The sequence below is a fragment of the Phalacrocorax carbo genome, chromosome 2 (genome assembly GCF_963921805.1).
Source record: "Phalacrocorax carbo chromosome 2, bPhaCar2.1, whole genome shotgun sequence".
NCBI lineage: Eukaryota > Metazoa > Chordata > Aves > Suliformes > Phalacrocoracidae > Phalacrocorax > Phalacrocorax carbo.
In genome coordinates this window covers 122,114,142-122,131,412 of record NC_087514.1, presented here as the reverse complement: position 1 = coordinate 122,131,412, position 17,271 = coordinate 122,114,142, and the positions used below count along the sequence as shown (strand labels likewise).

At 43.0% G+C, this 17,271-nt stretch overlaps 1 long non-coding RNA gene across 2 annotated transcripts in view; it reads right to left on the bottom strand.

The window, feature by feature from the left end:
* Positions 1-417: 417 nt before the first annotated feature.
* LOC135311739 (uncharacterized) overlaps positions 418-17,271 on the bottom strand; it is a 69,066-nt gene continuing 52,212 nt past the window's right edge. For both annotated transcript variants that reach the window (XR_010371326.1, XR_010371328.1), the window contains exon 4: positions 418-2,284. This is a non-coding gene — a long non-coding RNA (uncharacterized LOC135311739). The remainder of the gene's footprint in view (positions 2,285-17,271) is intronic.

The following is a 17,271-nucleotide window of genomic DNA, read 5'->3' as shown; positions in this document are numbered from 1 at the left end:
CATAAAGTGTGATGGATTCAAGTTAGAAACAGGGACTACAATAAATGCCCCAAAGGTACCTCTGAAGTGTGACATTCCCAAGAAATTCTTTAACAAAGGGAACTGAAAATGGCCTGTCTCCACATACCACACTCAGAGAAGTATGGAGATAGTCTATCAGGTCACCCGCCGGCAGATATTAAGCATTAACCTCTTTCAAATGTTATGCGTATTTACTGCCAGAAGCTGAATAGGTCAAATGGGTTTTTGGTTTGCAGTGAAAGATGAAATGGTGTTTTTTTCCTATATATGAATGTAGATCAGTGTGCGTGTGCGTGTGTGTGTGCGCAAGGGTTATTGGGGCTATTTCACTGTTGTCTCCTCTTGCTGAAGAACTGCGTGTTTTATCCCATGAAACCAACCCTGGAGTGAAAGGTATCAAGCTTTAAAACAAGTTTATAATGAACAATGAGACTACCACACAGAGCACACGGTTTGCATTAACAGAGAACAAGTTTAATAAAACAGACTTCTTGCATGTCGGATTGACAAATTCATACTCCACCTTGCCATAGTGCCTGAACTAGAAGCACGGTCTTGCTTTTCCTCTGATCAATGAAAAAAAAAACAGTGCAAACCTGCATCAACAGGTTGCCCTCTCCTAATGTATAAGGGAGCCTCCCATGTATCTCTTCTGTTGTTTGTGGTGTTGGTTGCAGACTTTTTGCTATGACAGAAATTCAGGGTTACTTCTGTAGGAAGCACACCTGAACAGAAAGATTAGGATGGGTCTAATGTAACCACCTTTGTCTCTTTTAATGTGCAATTCCAGCTGTCCCATCTTATTTCTGGTCTTCTGTATATCCTAACCCTTCCCTATGTCTACCTCCCTGTCAGCAGTCACACATCCACAATGGGATTTAAGTAATTTTTACTACCAGCTTCAATCACATTAGTTAGGATAACGAAGAAAACTTTCTAAAAAATTCCCTTATCAGTTCTGTTACCTTGATTGTTTGCTCTCTGCATTTCTCCATTCTGCTTTAGACATATCCAGTGTTTTGTGTCACACAAGAAAACAGCCAGCTAACACCTAAAAGCATATAGCCAGTCTTTCTTGCAGGGTGGGAACAAGGGATTTCACCAGAGTTGGGAAAACCCACCAGAGGAAACACCATCCTGAGTCCAAGAGCAGATGGCTGCTTGCAGAGATCAAAACCGAACAGCATTTCAGTTTGACTTATGGGATTGTATACGGCCATCAGCTTTGTGCTGACCTCCACGAACATGACCTGGTTTTGGGTGGAAAGTACTCTGCTGTAACCCACTCCCCTCAAACTAACATTGCACTTGCATTAGAGTATGAGGGAGGAAGCAGGGAAGAGCTTGCATTTCAGACCTGAAACACATGGCACATATTACAGGGCCACTTTGGACAGGGTGGGTTTGAGTGTGCTTTGCTGTCCTTCTACGCCTAATAATTTGTAAGAGGTCACTTAAGCAATGCAAAATCAAACTTTTTTCTCATTTTAAGGACAGCAGCTGTTGGTACCACTTCTGAACAGCACCACTGCTTATTTTTGGTGCTTTTTCATTCATTACAACACACCTAGGACAATATTAGTGTCATTTCCAAGGAGTCTGGCTTCTTTCCTTGTATATACAGCATCTTATGCAGATAACATACCTACGCATCTAGATAGGGAAGGGATCAGGACTAGTCACAGGCAAGACCCACAGACACAACTGTCAGGGAGAACTACACGTGGAGCATGCAGAGGCTTTTTTTTTTTTTTTTACTGTTTTCCCTAGCTTAATAAAAGTTACCTGTTCCTTAACATTCACATGGCATGCAAACAGGCAGTGACCACATGGTTGGCAGCACTGCCCTGTGCCTGCCGGAGCACTGCTCTGCACTGCACAGCAAGGCAGGGCCTCGGGGCCAGACCCACAGAGATATTTAGGGGCCTAACTTCTATTTCAGACTTCAGTGGGAGGCTGGTGCCTAAATAGGAGTTGAGCACCTGATTACCTTTGCAGGTCTGGGCTGAGGTGGGGGCAGCCAGGAGGTGCTCCATGTCTCCTGCCTACCCACGGGAAGCTCCGCTCCTCTCCGGCACGTGGTCGAACCGTGGTGCGGTGCGACCCTGGTGTTGTGAAGTAGCCGTTCTCCGACTGGTGACGGCCTGATTCACAACACCAGCTGCTGCACGGCACCCGAGGGGGCCCCCTGGCCGGGCTGCCTGCCGCCAGGCTCCTCCACGCTCTGCCCTCCTCCAGGGTCCATCTTCCATCCCACTGTGTGCTGAAAAGCAAAATGACAGGGTTAGGTCCATCAATCCCACAGGTTATACACCCCTGCCTGTTTAAAATAAGAAAGTGTGAAGAGTATATGTCTCCAAGAAGAAAACAAAAATAAATAAAAATGGCAGACTGTCTCTGCACTGAAGATCTACTGTTTCGTAGAGGTGGGCACTGCAGCACAATGCTGGCAACGCGCAGAGCTGCGCTCCTGCTATTCATTTCCTGCGCTCATCTCAGGAGGGATAGAGGCTTGCAGGAGTGGGAAGCAACCTAGAAACTCAGTCAAGCCCTCAGAGACACAGAAGAAACAGGCTGCTTTTTCACAGATCCCAGGGTGTAGTCAGAAGGAGAGCGGTGCCCCAGGGACCGCATGGCATCCTGAGCGCGACGCCACCATTAACCCTCATGCCTGCACCCTGTCTGCTCCTCCGAGGTACGTGAGACATCAGCACATGCATGGTCTGCTCCCCAGAAGTTGCCCAGTGTGTTGGCATTCAGGAAGGTGCCCCCACTCCACAGAAGTCCTGCTGAGATCTGTGAATTTCCCAGGATGCAGCCTTCTATTCCCATTCCCTTCCAATGCCCATCCTCAAGAGCTCACAGAAGCTGAGGGACACAACCTGCTGCTGACCAGGAAAGCTGATTTTCTTTTAAAACCACACAGGGAGTTACAGATTCTGGGACTTTTGCATTGCTCAGGAAAAAAAATCTCCCTTGGCTGCATAGGGCTGATGCTGGCGAGCACGCTGACCATTGTAGCCTGCACACAGCATCTATCTCAGGCAGCACAAAGTTCAGCGTTGCAAAGCTGCAGCATGACAGGAATGGCCTTGGGACAGCACGGGTCTAGGTGGTCCTGCAGCTTTTCAAGCAGACCAAAAAAAAAAAAAAAGGTAGAAACAGACACGTGCTTTTCGCCCATTCCCCTCAAAATGCTGCATGGGGGGTACAATGACTTGCTTGACATGTTTTTTAAGGGGTTACCAACAGGTCCCTATTGGGCTAATTCATCTAGGCACATGCAAAAAAATAATAATAAACTTAAAATAAACTAAAAATAAATAATAAACTTAATCCTGTGTACTACAGACTTTCCTCAGCAACCAAAACCCAAAAGAAAGCAGCGTTTCTGTGAATCAGCTCAGGACTATCCCTGGGACAAGGGCCCATTGCAGGAGTCCTTAAGCAAAACTGTACAGAGAGAAAGCGATGTGAAGCCTAGCAAACCTCCAGGGAGAAACTACTGGTTTTTAATGGGTCTCCTGAAACAGGTGAGATGAGGCAAAACTCCTGACTCTGCTGACAAAGGAAATGTCCCCCCGCCATCCATGCCCATGGCCCAGTTTAATCCAAAGGAAACTTCACGTGTTGTCTTTCCCCTGCAGACAAGGGAGACATGGTCACATTTAGTCCCTGGACAGAAGAGCGATTAACATATGCACTAAGAGAAGACAGCCCAGAGACACAGCTTACGCAATTTAGTTGTCGTACGAAACGGAGCTGAATTTCTTGACACCTGTGCATGTGTGCACACTTGTAAAGTCTCAGTCATGTTTTACTAACAGAGCTTTTATTTAAAGAGCAGTTTCTGGGATTTTAACAGGTTGAAAAAACCCAATGTATTTATATTTTATGCGTATCTATTATTCAGCCTTCAACTCTGAAAGGAAGAGCCTGAAAGCTGAACTTGTGTTGTGGCTGGTGCTGATCAATGGTGACACGATAATGCCGGATGAAGGTGAATTGTCTCCCCTGAGCAGATCTCTCACCGCGTGAGGTGGCACTGAGCACACTTGACGAAGTACATTGTGTCACACACAGAGTAATGCCAAATACTTTTTGTACGTTCTCTGTTCCCTGGGAACACTAAAGTCTGCCACTAGTACTGTGGGCGGGAAAAGAAAAACAAATGATATAAGCCTTTTTCAAGGTTGTTTAAATCCTTCTGAAACCTTTCATACAATCTGCGCTGAAGTATATGAGCCTGCTTAAAAAAGCAGGCTATTGTGTATGCATTGGTTGCTTCCCAAAGACGCCAATTTAAAAGCCTTTTCAAGTAAAAAACAGTATTACATGTTGTACAAGTAAGAAATGAACACTTAATCTAAGACTTTCCCTCCCCTTATTTACCTGAGATGGAGGTTGGTTTTCTGCTTCTTTACCCTCTCAGTCAAATAGACAGACATAGCCTTAGAGTATGTCTGAGCTTTAATTTTAATATTCTCCCATTTTTACTTTGTATGATTTTATTCACTCATCTATTGGCAATAGGTTTCATGTTCTTTAACACTACATGGTTTGAAAGCTTCCATATGATTTCAGTAAGGTTACGTATATGGAAGTGTACAATTTCCTAAACAGCCGAGTAACCAGCAGCTAGGGAACTGCATTCCCCCATGCCTGGCTGGCCAGCTGGGTCTAGAAGCCCTGAGGAAAACCACCAAACCCAAATATTTACATTAGGATGACACTAGTGTATTACAAGAACAATCTCATCTCTTATAAATAGGGAAATAAACTTCTCATTCTTGGGGTGGGGGGGGGGAACCTCAATAACACAGATAATCCTGCCTAGGAATTAGCTTTTAAAAAATATATTTAGAAACAGGAAAGTGTAATGAGAAACCGTGTCAACAAGCTGGTTTTTGTACACTGAGTTTTTGGGCAGTCAGAAGGACTCGGGCATGGGGTCAGCGCAGGACTTGGGACATCAACTGCAACCCCACCCCGCAAGGTTATTACTGCCCTTAATATCCCATGCAAATAGATTTCCTTGCTTTGGTCACAGCAGTCTATTAATTCAGCCCTTTTGTCTGGTACATCTTTATCCTCTGCAGGTTAATCCTGCCAAATTCCTTTGCTGTAGTACATGTCACACAGCATATAATATCCAACAATGCAATTTTGCTAATCCTGTTTTATCAGCTTTGTTGCCCTGTCTGGTCAATCCAATAGCAAAAAACCGCACATAAGGTTTTTGCCAAGACCTCTCTCCCTTTGCCCCCCCCCCCCCCCCTTTGTATGGTTTCAATTAAATGGTTTGAGAGCAGAACATAGCATTTGGATATCTGCCAATGTCCTTCAGAAGCAGAATGTCAAGGCACTTAATTATATAGGTCTCCCAACTCTTTCAGGCGCCCCACCTACCCAGTCAGCTGAATTTACTAAATGGAAGTGTAAAAAATCAGCTCAAATCTCTTTTTAAAACACTCTCCACGCATTAAGGACTTGAAGATAGCTGAATAGCAATATATTTATCGCCCATTATCTTACTAAAAGATTAAACAAATGAGTAAAGACTGTCTCATTAACAGTTCTTTGTTGTCTTGTTTACTGTTTAGTGGACTCATTAACATTAATTATTAGAAGAGGAACATCAATTATTGCAATAACCTTTGTCAAGCCTAGCAAACTGACTGCTGAACAGCAAATGGATCCATGTTTATCAGGCAGGATTTGCATGGACAGAAAAGAAAAGACCCCCGAAATCCTCGACGTTGCTCTAAGGCAGCAGAGATCAGCGTCGCTTGATAGTTCTGGCATCAGCAGAGCATCCTGCTTGAGACCTCTAGACAGAGAATAAAAGGGTAAGTAAATTCTGAGCTTAACTCCACAAGACTTGCTTACCCAGCTCTAAGTGGCAAGATGGGAACAAAAGGATCCCTACTTCCTCTGGTGCTCGCCAGGCTGTATTTATTACACTAATTGTTTTAATGCAGGGAACAGCCCCTTCTTTCCCCCATCATCAGCGCAGTGTATATGCTTGTATAAATATAACGCAGGCTGCAGCATCGATTTCAGGATTCTCTGTAAACATGCTGCTAGAGCTGACTGCTTTACTGCCTCAGGTGAAGGGCATTTTTACAGTGTTACAAGATATTATGGATTGGGCTCCCCACTCCTCCTCCTCCGATTTCTTTTTCCTTTTAAGAAAGCAAATCCCAGGTGGAACTCTCCTCCTCTGCCTGAGCAGAGATTCAATGTTGTATTGGTATTTTAAACATGCTGTATATTTCAGCAGCTCTGTCAGGAGTTAAATATCAGCAGTAGCACATCCATTATTTAAAATACTGTGAGGAAGAAGGCTGAGTCACTAAGCAGGATCTGTCACCTCTGACACTGTTTCTCAGCCTAAATACAAGTGCCAGCCTGTGCCTAAGAATGAAACGAACCTTTTCAGAAGGATCCTGAGCCAAATCCCGAGTTTGTGAGATTATAGTTATATACAAATAGAAACAAGGGCAGCTAAGCACTGCACTTTTTGCAGATGCTTCCACAGCTACACGCTGTGAGCCCCTGAGAGCGGATGCACAGATCCCTCCTGATGCCAGCCAGGTTTTAAACAAAAACCCCTTGTAATTTCTGAAAAGCTGCCCTGCAACGGCCGCCCCACACTCGGCATCACCAGGAGCCTTCCTCCTCGCCCCACAGCCCCACCAGCGCAGTCCAACACCACCTTCCCCTTGCTGCCCCTTGTAGCTCATCGGCTTTGCCTGGATCTCCCTGTTAATTAAAAAGTAAAACAATTAAGCTGTTTGCTAAATTAGTGGTTCTGGCCCTACAGCCTCCTGGCCGGAAAGAGCTCCACAGAGACAGTGTAGCCTGTTACCTCGGCATGAATTTGTGCTGACAGGACAGTCCATCCATCTTCACGTCTTTAGACAGCTGTGCTTACCTAGCAGAATGTAAACATCTATGAACTTTGCTTACTGGATAAAAGGAAGCATTAGTTTCCTATTGCATTTCCTCCTACAAGATCAATCACACATGCGGGCTAGACACAGCATCCCTATGTTTGTAATTAATCTCGTAAAGGAAGAACATCTCTCAATCGATTGCTATATTTGTATGCAGCCTTCCTGCAAGAGAGGGACTAGAAGAAGAAAATAAAAGCTGGGAGCAGAATAATAATCAGCTGATCCCTTAATAAAGGCCGGTACGTGCTATATATGCAAAGCAAGATGCTTTTTTTAATGAGCTGATTCTCTGTTGGAAAAATCACCTTGTAATCAATGTTGGTTGTTAAAACTGGGGACTTCAGGATTGCTTTTAGATGCCCTGATACAGCGACTTTGTGTCATTGCAGTGAAATTCAAAAGGATTTTCTGGCTTTTTCCTGATGTTTTCACTAAAACAATACATACGTACTTCAAAATAGTCTTCCAGATGCTTTACTGTCTCTCGCTAAGTGTTACTGATTGCGGATAACGAAACTGGACACCACACGGTTTGGTCACTCTCCTGTTTGCACATAGGAGACTCCTTCCCACCAACACATCTGTTCATGAAGGATGTCTCGTTCACATTTTCCTTAGTGTGTATGGGAATGTTTAAAACGCAGACTAAAGAAATATTTGTTAAAATATAAGACAAAACCCCCACACCACAACCTGCTAGATCATCTACTTTATTAAGAATAATTTCTCACCGTCTCAGGGAAAGAGGTGTGTGCAAAGTTACTGCCCTTCTGAGGCCGACCAAGACTCAAACTAGTGGGCAGAGGGACTCAAACACAGAGTGGTTAAAAAACAAATGGGAAAACAAGAGCTGTTCAGCAGTTCCTAGGATGCAGGCCTGAATCTTGCTACTGTTTTAGATCTGTCTGTTTCATTGCACAAAATGCATTGAGCTCACTGACATTTACATTAGGCCAGCATATTCTTTATGAGAAAATAAATAGTCTCCCAGACATGTTTAGATGAAATGTACACTTCTGATAGGCACCGTACTAGTCTAGGATGTCACTGCCCATTTTGATTTAAAGGAATAATACACAGATTTGCTTGCTGAATGCAATATTGAGACAAGTCAGAGCCTTTTCCCCATTACCCAAGTAGAAGCAGGACAGGGCTGCTTCCATCCATGACAGAGCTCACTCTGTGGTACTTGACACAACCTGTTTTACAGGCTTGGAGATTATAGTCTAATACTTATATGATCAAATATTCAGAAGTATTGAACTGTACATGTCTGAGAGGAGGAAAAAAACCCAACACATACATTTTAGGAAACTGATTTACAACAATAGAGAACAGGGCAAGTAAAAGAACACTTTAAAATAAAATGGTATTATCTACCTGATTGTCAACTCTACAGCCACATCAGTGGGACCTGTGAAGGCCTGGAAGCATCCTTCTGCCCACCAGTATCCCACCGTTGGAACAAGTAGTGATGTGGTCCTTCCTAAACGCTCTGCTGCAGTACGGCCTCTTCAGGGACAGAGGCTGATCATTTTTATTTTGTACGGTTCCATTTTAATTTAAACATATTTTAGCTCTAGAAAAATTAAAGGATCTCAAATACACACAAAATACTTAAGTGTACCATTTTCTTTTGGTATACTTAAGTGCAACCTTCACTTAGATATATATATATATATGATTTTCATAAAGAATTGGATGCCAGTGCCTCCATTTTAGAAACCCTTTATCAGAAAATACTCACGTCTATGTGATAACAAGCTGGCTTTCATCTGGCAAACCTACGGCCCATTACTAGATTGCCTGTCCATTTAGAGGAATTACCAGCAAAACCAAGTGACAAATCACCAATCTGAATCTTTGCACTTCTATTCACCTGCTCCCTCTGCAACAGAGGCACAGCCCCTGGACTGATGCTGCTGGTACCTAACCCAAAATGAGGGAGGCTTCAGAAACAGCATTCAGGTGCCCAGCTCCTTGCCTCTTCCTCCCTTGTCTTGGCAGCACTGGGGTGCAGCGGAGGGACAAGAATTCGCCCGAACACATGCAAGGCCATCAAGCACTTGTGCATCCCTCAGCACAAGCATGGAGCTTTTTGCAGCTGTGAGGTGGGCAGAGGCTCACACACCTGCATGACTCTTGGGATACCTCCTCTCTGCTCCTCCTTTACCATGAAAGTCCTGGATGAAAAATATAAAGGTGCAGCAATTCAGTAAGAAGCATCTCACCTCCCCTGTCTTTTGTAAACCAGCACTACTGAGCATCATTCTCACTGGTGGAGGAGGGATCTGCTCCCTGCTTTTCCTGCTTTGCTTAGTCCCTGGGTTTTGACAAAGCAGGGTGAAAAAGGTCTGAGTTGCTCCCTTTCTGCCACCTTCTCTTAAAAGATGCTGTTTGCAAACACCGATTGCTAAAATTAAGGCATTGTTCAAACATTCAGTGTTTGATAAGGTGCAGAGAAGATACAGTCCAGCCACAAGCCACTGGCAATATAAAATACAAACGTGGTAAGTATTCAACTAAAGGGCAAATGGTAAGCCCAGGGCTGGGTATTGAGTGTTAACTTACACTTTCTCTCTGTGTCTGTCTTGGAAGTTTTGATGCCTTGCCAATTGCCTTCAGGCTGCAAATCTTAGAAGATGAGATTTTTCCTGTGGCATTTGACTTTTCTGGCTGAAACCCAGAGAGCTCAGAGAGGCAGACAGAATGGAGGTGAAAGTAACCCATTAAAAATTATAATAAACTCACTGCACGTTCTGAGTAAAACCTGTGTAGAGTGAGAAAGGGAATTTTCTTATTCGTATTTTCTCCACATCCATGTGACCATCCCTGTCCTTTGCTCCTACGTGTACTCCTCTCAAGTCTGGAAGACCAATAAATGCAAACCCTTCTTCAGGCTGCAATTACTTTATCAATCCTGATGACTGAAGCAATTCCTTCTCCTCATCACTCTGCTTTTATAAAATTAAAGACTAATATTAATGCTAGTTCCTCCCTCCTGTCCTCAGCCAGATGACAGAGGCACCTTCAACTCTTGCCCACTATACCTTTAACAGCCAAGTCATAATCTGGGGATAGGGAGAGCTAACATAACATGATGGCCAGGTTAACAGAAGGTCTAATAAAGCTGTAGGAATTTGATATTTTCTCCAGTGTTGTGGCATGGTGCCTCTCCTAAGGGAACACTGCTACAGTCTTCAGTGGATGGGAAGGATATTCAGCATTTGGGACAGGACCTCAGAGATCAGCAAGGATATTGTAGGTCAGGACGCAGACGCACCAGCAGAGTTCAGCAGGCAAGGATTGCACAGTGTACCATTTCTCCCTTCAGCCAGAGATACCAGCTGTCCATTGCCATATGTGCAAGAGAACAACATATATGCATCAAAAGACTTAAATGAGGAATTCGGGTCTGTGACCGTATACAAATATATAGGCTTTGATTTTTTAGCAAAGGGGGTTAGACATGGTGGACACATGGATAAAGGGATGGGAAACATGTTCTTTACACACTTCCAAATCAAATTACACTGAGATTGGGAATATCGGAAAAGTTCACCATGGGTCTGACAGTACTGCTTCTCAGGAAAAAAAGTTCCCATCTCCTTCAAATTCTGTCTGCTGTTTGTTAAACTTCTTTCACAAGTAGCTACCCTTTTGTTCCCAGACCTACAGAGGTTGGAGACACACATTTCTCAAAGCAGGCAGGAAGACAATAACAATTAACAGAATTATTCCGTTCTGTTGAAGCCAGATAAAAACCACGATCAGCGTAAGAATTTAAAATTATATCCCTTATGAAATGTAGTTTCTGGTCCCAGTATTTTTTCCTAAAAAAACCAACCCAACCAAACAAACCCAAAACCCCAACCCCCAAGCCAAAACATTCCCAAGCAAATAAAAACAACAAAAAAAAAACCAGCCCAAAGCAACTCTTAAGGTTAAGTATGCAAGAGCTTCCCTTTCCTTTGCAGGGACCACACTGCAACCTATGTCAGTGCAAGCCAGCTGCACAAAGCCAGCCCCTCCTTTGTTACCAAACATGTGACAAAACATGAATCAAAGTGCAAATACTTCAGAGGTTTCCCATTAAAGCTGCAAACTTGACAGAGAATCACATATGGTCAGTCATACCCCAAAACCGAAGCCACAGTCCTAAATCCAGCTGGTCTCCTTTATCGCAACAGGATGTGTCTGTCTAGCAGTAGTCACCGAAAGAACGAAGTAATCTAGAGTCTGGAAGATAACAAGTTGGAAAGAGGCATGTTCGAGGATTTCAGCTTAATTAATAAGCAATGGATTTTATTATCCTCTGCCTCCAGTTTTGCTCTTAGTTCTTTTTCAGACTTGCTCTGTGTTAATGAACAGAATATAATTAGGACAATTAAGCATAACAGAGTTCAATAATTTTTTGGGGGGGGAAAAAAAAAAGGCATCAAAGCCACCATGTATTTGGGATTCTTACTATACAATATTCATGCCTCTACATGTGCGTGTGTTATTATGGCACTAATCTGTTTAACACAAACAAGCACAAATATCTGAAGATGAGAATCGGTACCTAAAGACATAGCTGACAAAACATACTCACATGTGCAAATAGGATGCTCAGGAATGAAGCTAAGCCTGCATTATTTGCACAAATAAGTTGGTTTTTTTTTCTTCCCCAGTAAAGCTGACAATAAAAGTACTCCTGTCATCATCACAGCCTCCTGCAATGTTAACACTGAATTCTTCTGTGTGTGCATGCGTGCAGGCAGCTTTTGTTCGCATTTGTCTACAAAATGATAATAGGTGTCTTTCCTTGTGCACTGGCTTCTGTGATAGCGGTTTAAAAGACAAAACCAAGCCCTGTCTTTAATATACTGTTATCAGAGGCATCTCCCTTGGGGAGGTGTTACCGCCATCTAGCAGACACCTAGATGAGATATGCGCTGCTTTGGAAAGATATTGCCACAAAGCGTTGGAGAGAAAGAATGGATGCTTAGCTAATAGATGCGCATAATTACTAATCTGCAATGCTCCTTAATGGGAGATTTTGACAGGCAGTTTTGAGAGGTATCACAAAGACATGCCATAGTGCTGCTGAGTTTGCGACTCATTCCCCTGGAATCCTCCAAGCTGAACTTTTATTAGCTATATTTCTTTTTTTTCCACCTTCAACAAATATTTTGTGATCCCAGCCAATCGCTGCCCTCCCCTACTGAAGAAGCATGTCAGAACAGAAACTGCATCCAGCTTTCCCTCGTCTGCACGTGCTGGGCACAAGCGCTGCATCACAGCCAAACAGAGATGCTTCTAGCGGAGAGGAATGCCATTCCTGTTGCGAGAGAGGTTAACGTAAGGAGGGCACTACAGAAATGAAATTGAGTTGCCCGTGTGGAAAACCAATTCTTACCTAAGGTGGAAAATTTAAGGGGAGACAGGGTATTGCCACAGAAATAGATCTTGGGAGGCAAATCACCCTAACTCAGGCTGAATGTGTGGAAAACCATGTTTTGCTCTTAATATCAGAGCTGCAAAACCATACGTACCAGTTGGGTGTAATGGAGAAGACCTGAAACTCAGAGGCAAGAAACTGGCTGTATTTCCCCATGACTTTCCTCTGCATCCCTGCACGCCAGCACAGCTGAGGGCAAGATTTCTGATTCTTGCTATTCCTGTCCCGGAGAGGCAGGGTGGCCTGATTCACTGCTCAGCTGGTTTTGCTCCTGTGATTTCAGGGGATGGCCTAGATGTGCTGCAAGGAATTAACCCCTCGCCCTCCTTCCTGCACTTGCTGTTTTGTTTTGAAGTGTAATATCAAAAGAAACCACTACGACGACACATCTTGCTGTGAGTGAGAACGATCGGCACAAAGCACAAGAAGTCCAAGCCCTGCTTGCAGAGTGTTTCGAGCATTTTAAAGCAGCGTACATTTGGCTCTTGTCCCTGTCTTTCCTTTGCATTTCCATCATACCTGGCCACCCTTGCAGGCGGTGATCGTTCTTGCTAGAATTCATTATTTACCTCACTGTCCATCCCAACATCAAAGCATCCCAATGCTTTGAACGAGCAACGCAGGAGCTCCCGTCTTAACCGAGCAAAAGGTGCCTTTGGCAACGCTTAGGAGACCACGTGTGTGACAGGTTAATGTGAACCATTTTTGAAGGTGAAACGGAGGCGTTGAGATCTGAGGGCAGCAAACAGCACTCTCCCAACGCAGTTCATGATGGAAAAGGCCACTGAGTGTCTGCAGCGTATCAGAAGCCCTGTCATCCATTACAAACATATTTTGAAAGGTTTTATAAACAAATCCAAAGGAGGTTATTGAATTTGCCATTCTGTGTACAGAAGGCATGAAATTTGTTGTGAGTCAGGTAAGTAAATAGAGGTCTAACTGCAAATAATAAAACTACAGAAATAACACAAGAATGATGACTAGATTGCTGTATTTTGAGTGGATTTGAGGCAGATGTGAAACAGGTGGTAATTATTTGCTACAGAGTAACTGCGATTTACTCGAATTAACTGCATAATACATTTTGGCCACAAATACTTGTATTAATGCAATGTTTTCTGAACTTCTTTGGGAAAAAAAAAATTAGTAGCATATCAAGTTGCATTTTACCACAGCACCTGCATTTTTTTTTATCCTCAGTAAAATACAGTCATTCAGGCAGACCTCTGAGGTTGGGCAAGCTGCCAGGGCAGCAAAGACCAGGAGCTCCAGGCAGAAAATGAGCACTGGCTCCCTGCAAGAGCTCCCCTCCCGCTGGTATCACCCCAAATGCCAACACAGAGGATCACGCCATGTCTCCTGCTGCTGCACCCAGAAATTCCACCCCAAGCATCTCCAATGGGCCACATGATGGGCTTGCAAGGTAAATCCTGCGGCTCTATTTCTCAGTCATGGACATACCTACTACATCTCTCCTGGTTTCAGGCATGTAAACTAATTACAACCATGTTCCAGTGGAAACTTCCGCTTTGATTTGGTACGCTGTTCTTTCAGCACACAATGATGAAAAATCTTAATTTCCTTCAGACGAGCCTGTTAGCTGTATTAATAAATTACAATGCTGAAAATAAGAATAGCACCTGAAACTCTACCAGCAAAAAAAGCATTAAGCAAAATGCATTAAAACTACTGTGCAAGGCTTGTATTTGCTATATTTAGCTTTTTACCCTACGGGATGATAATCCCAAAGTAGAATGAAAAACGTGCTGAATCACTACATCTTAAAAAATATTATTCTTCTTCAAGCAAAATGTACCAGCCACGTAAAACTGAATCCGAGTGCTTTTCACCCTACATTAAAATACCTACTGAACTGAAAGAGATTAAGGAATACCTGAGACCTTCCCAAATGCATGGTTCAGAGGAGCGGGGAATTAGATCAGAATTCATGTACTTGGAAGTTGGTATTCGAATTGTTTTGCTAAAGGAGCACTCCATCTGTTTTGATAGCCCAACGCACCGTGACTGCTTCAGAATACACGCATTACATGAATATCGGATCCCGTACCACCTACCTTATTCAGGAATAAAGGCAAGAGAGCTCACTTTGGCAATGTTATTCATACACGTTAGGAATTAGTCCTGCAAATCCTTCATCCAGTGGCAATGCTGATAAAATTGTGGGGGAAAAAAAGATCCTCACCGTAATTTGTAAAAGCCTTGTGTATGAAACTTGTCAAATGCACAGGCAATGTGCATAAACAGAGCAAGCATCTAGAAATGCAGACAAAAGCTAAATTTTTGAAGATGTATTTTAAAACAGGAGGCATATTTTGTCAGCTAAAGAATTATTTTTAGAGAAACTAAATGTATCAGGTTCCTACCTTGCTTGAATAAGTGGTGCTATGGTACCATATGGCAATTTCCACCAATGGTGGCAATAATATATTTTCTTTTTAAAAATATTATCCTTTTCCCTCTCAACAAGCTTTACAGATGAATATAGGAAAAAGCCACACTTGAATTACGCAGATGCTTGTGACATTCCTCCTGGCAATATAATGTGATTTATTGAGTTATACTGCAGTCTTCAGCTTTTTAACCAGATTAAGGCTGAAAAGAAGCCGGCAACTAAAACATTTTTTCCATTTTTATTTAGATTATATTTAGTTATGTTATATTTTTAGTTAAATAAACTTGTGGAAGAGTACAGAAGCTACAAGATCTAATGGCCCGGATACGTAATTAATCAGATTTGAAAAGCAAGGACCATTTATCTACATAAAACAAATAGAATCTATTCTATTAAGCTAACCCATTCAAATCACAAACCTGACTGCTGCTAGTGAGAATATTTTGCTTGGCAAAGGTCCTAAAGGTTCTAAAATTATGTATGCTATTTATATTTCCTCCTTGGATTGGATTAGTTACTAAGCAACTGAAGAGTTCAGTTCTGTTGGTTAACAGACGTACTGTATTTCATAAAATCGGTTACTACGTAGGACCTAAGTACCTATGAAGAAAAGATAGTACAGTGGTCTTCTGGAAGCTATTTGCTTGTGAACAGTTTTGTACAACGAACTGTCCTGGCTTACATTTTAAATGCACATAAATTACTATCTGGGCTGCAGTTTTTAAAAGTTTTATCCCTAGGTTATATTTTTAGGAAAAGAGGGATCTCTAAATCAGCGTCCTCCTTGTCAAGGGAATTTGATTTCTTCTCATTTTCTAAAGATGCCACTAATGAATTGGAGCTATGTCATCAGTGTAATGCTTGCTCTTCAGTGTATTAAACAGAAATAGGACACAGTTTAATAAAAAAAAGGTAAAAAGCAGCAGGGAAGATAAAGAAGATGCCCTGAAATAGCTCTCACTCCTAAAAATGGACAAGAATTCTGGCATAAAGGCAGAACACTGGTAATATCCTTTAAGTCACATCCAAAAGCTCTACCTTTATCTGATCTATGCTATCCCTTGTAATTATATATGTTCTCTGTGTTGCCATACTATGGAGGAAAAAATACTTTAAGCCTCAGGAGTGTGAAGTGTGCTCCTGATGCTGAAGCCCTATAAAAGCTCCACTGTGCGCCAAGCTGTTCAACTTCACAAACTATCCCAAGCCCACCTTAAACAGTGTAAAATGCAGAGCTGATAGGCAGTTTGATGGTTGATTCCTTTACCTTGGGTGTTTCTTGGTAACTTCAGACTCTTGTCAGCTCTACCCAACCTCCTCCTTTTGCAAACTCACTCCGGTTTGAAGATAATGTTATTTCCAACAGGCCCCCCCCCCCTTTTTTTTTTTGGAGGGGTGGGGGTGGGTTTGTTTGTTTTTGTTTTAACCACAGAAGAAACTTCTGACACCTAGGAGGAATGAAATATTCACTTTCACACGAGGTTACTCTAAAGGAGTCCCTGGGAGAACATGTACCACCAGACATACCATGGCACCTTTTTTGAAATGAAAGGCTGTGCCTAGATAAGTTAGCCTCCTCTCTCTCTCTCTCTGAGCCAGCGACTGCCACTTTTCTGCACCTATGGGGTGGTGTGGCTGTGACTCACAAAGGTGCTCAGACACTCCTCAGCTAGGCAGAACCCAGGGATGCTTCTGGGCTGGACATGAAGAGCACACACTTGTGTAACCAGCTGCCACATCAAACATCTTTCCTGCTCAGGTGCAGCTTGGTCAGGTGAACTACCTTCCTTTCCAGCCTACAGGGGAAAAAAAAAAAAAACTGTTAAAGCTGGCAAGGCATTTCTGAGCTCAGGATGCACCAAGTACCGAACTTTGCTTGCTTAGCTGCAATGCAGTGAAGAAAAGCCAAGCTGAAGCACAGGAATTGCCTGGCAGGGCTTCTCTTCTCTGTGAATATCATTAGGAAATACCCAGATAGCAAGAGGGACAAAGAGAGATGCTGGAGTGCATATCAGTCCTGCAGCTGCCTGTGCCATCGTTTCTTCTAGGCAATGTATTTAAGCTCATCCCCATAAATAGGCACCACTGGATGATGACAGAAGTAATTGGAAATGCTTAAAGCAGCTACTCCATAAATCATTTGCATTCACTGGGTTCCACCTGGGCCCTCGTTGTATTCTCCTTCCTCTGCTTGCTTTGACAGGCAGCGCACAAAATGGGTCACTTTCTGCTCCCTTGAATATTTTATCACTAAAAAGGGAAAAGCAAAAGGTCAGTGTTCAAAGGGATTCCTTGTCCACATCTCTGTGCAACTTCAGCAATCTGGGTATCTCAGGAGCAGACCTTTCAAGATGCATACAAGACCTCTGACAAAATCACTGCCCCAATATCACAGTGCTTCCTCCTGCGTGGCTGCTTGCTGTCTCAAGGCTAAC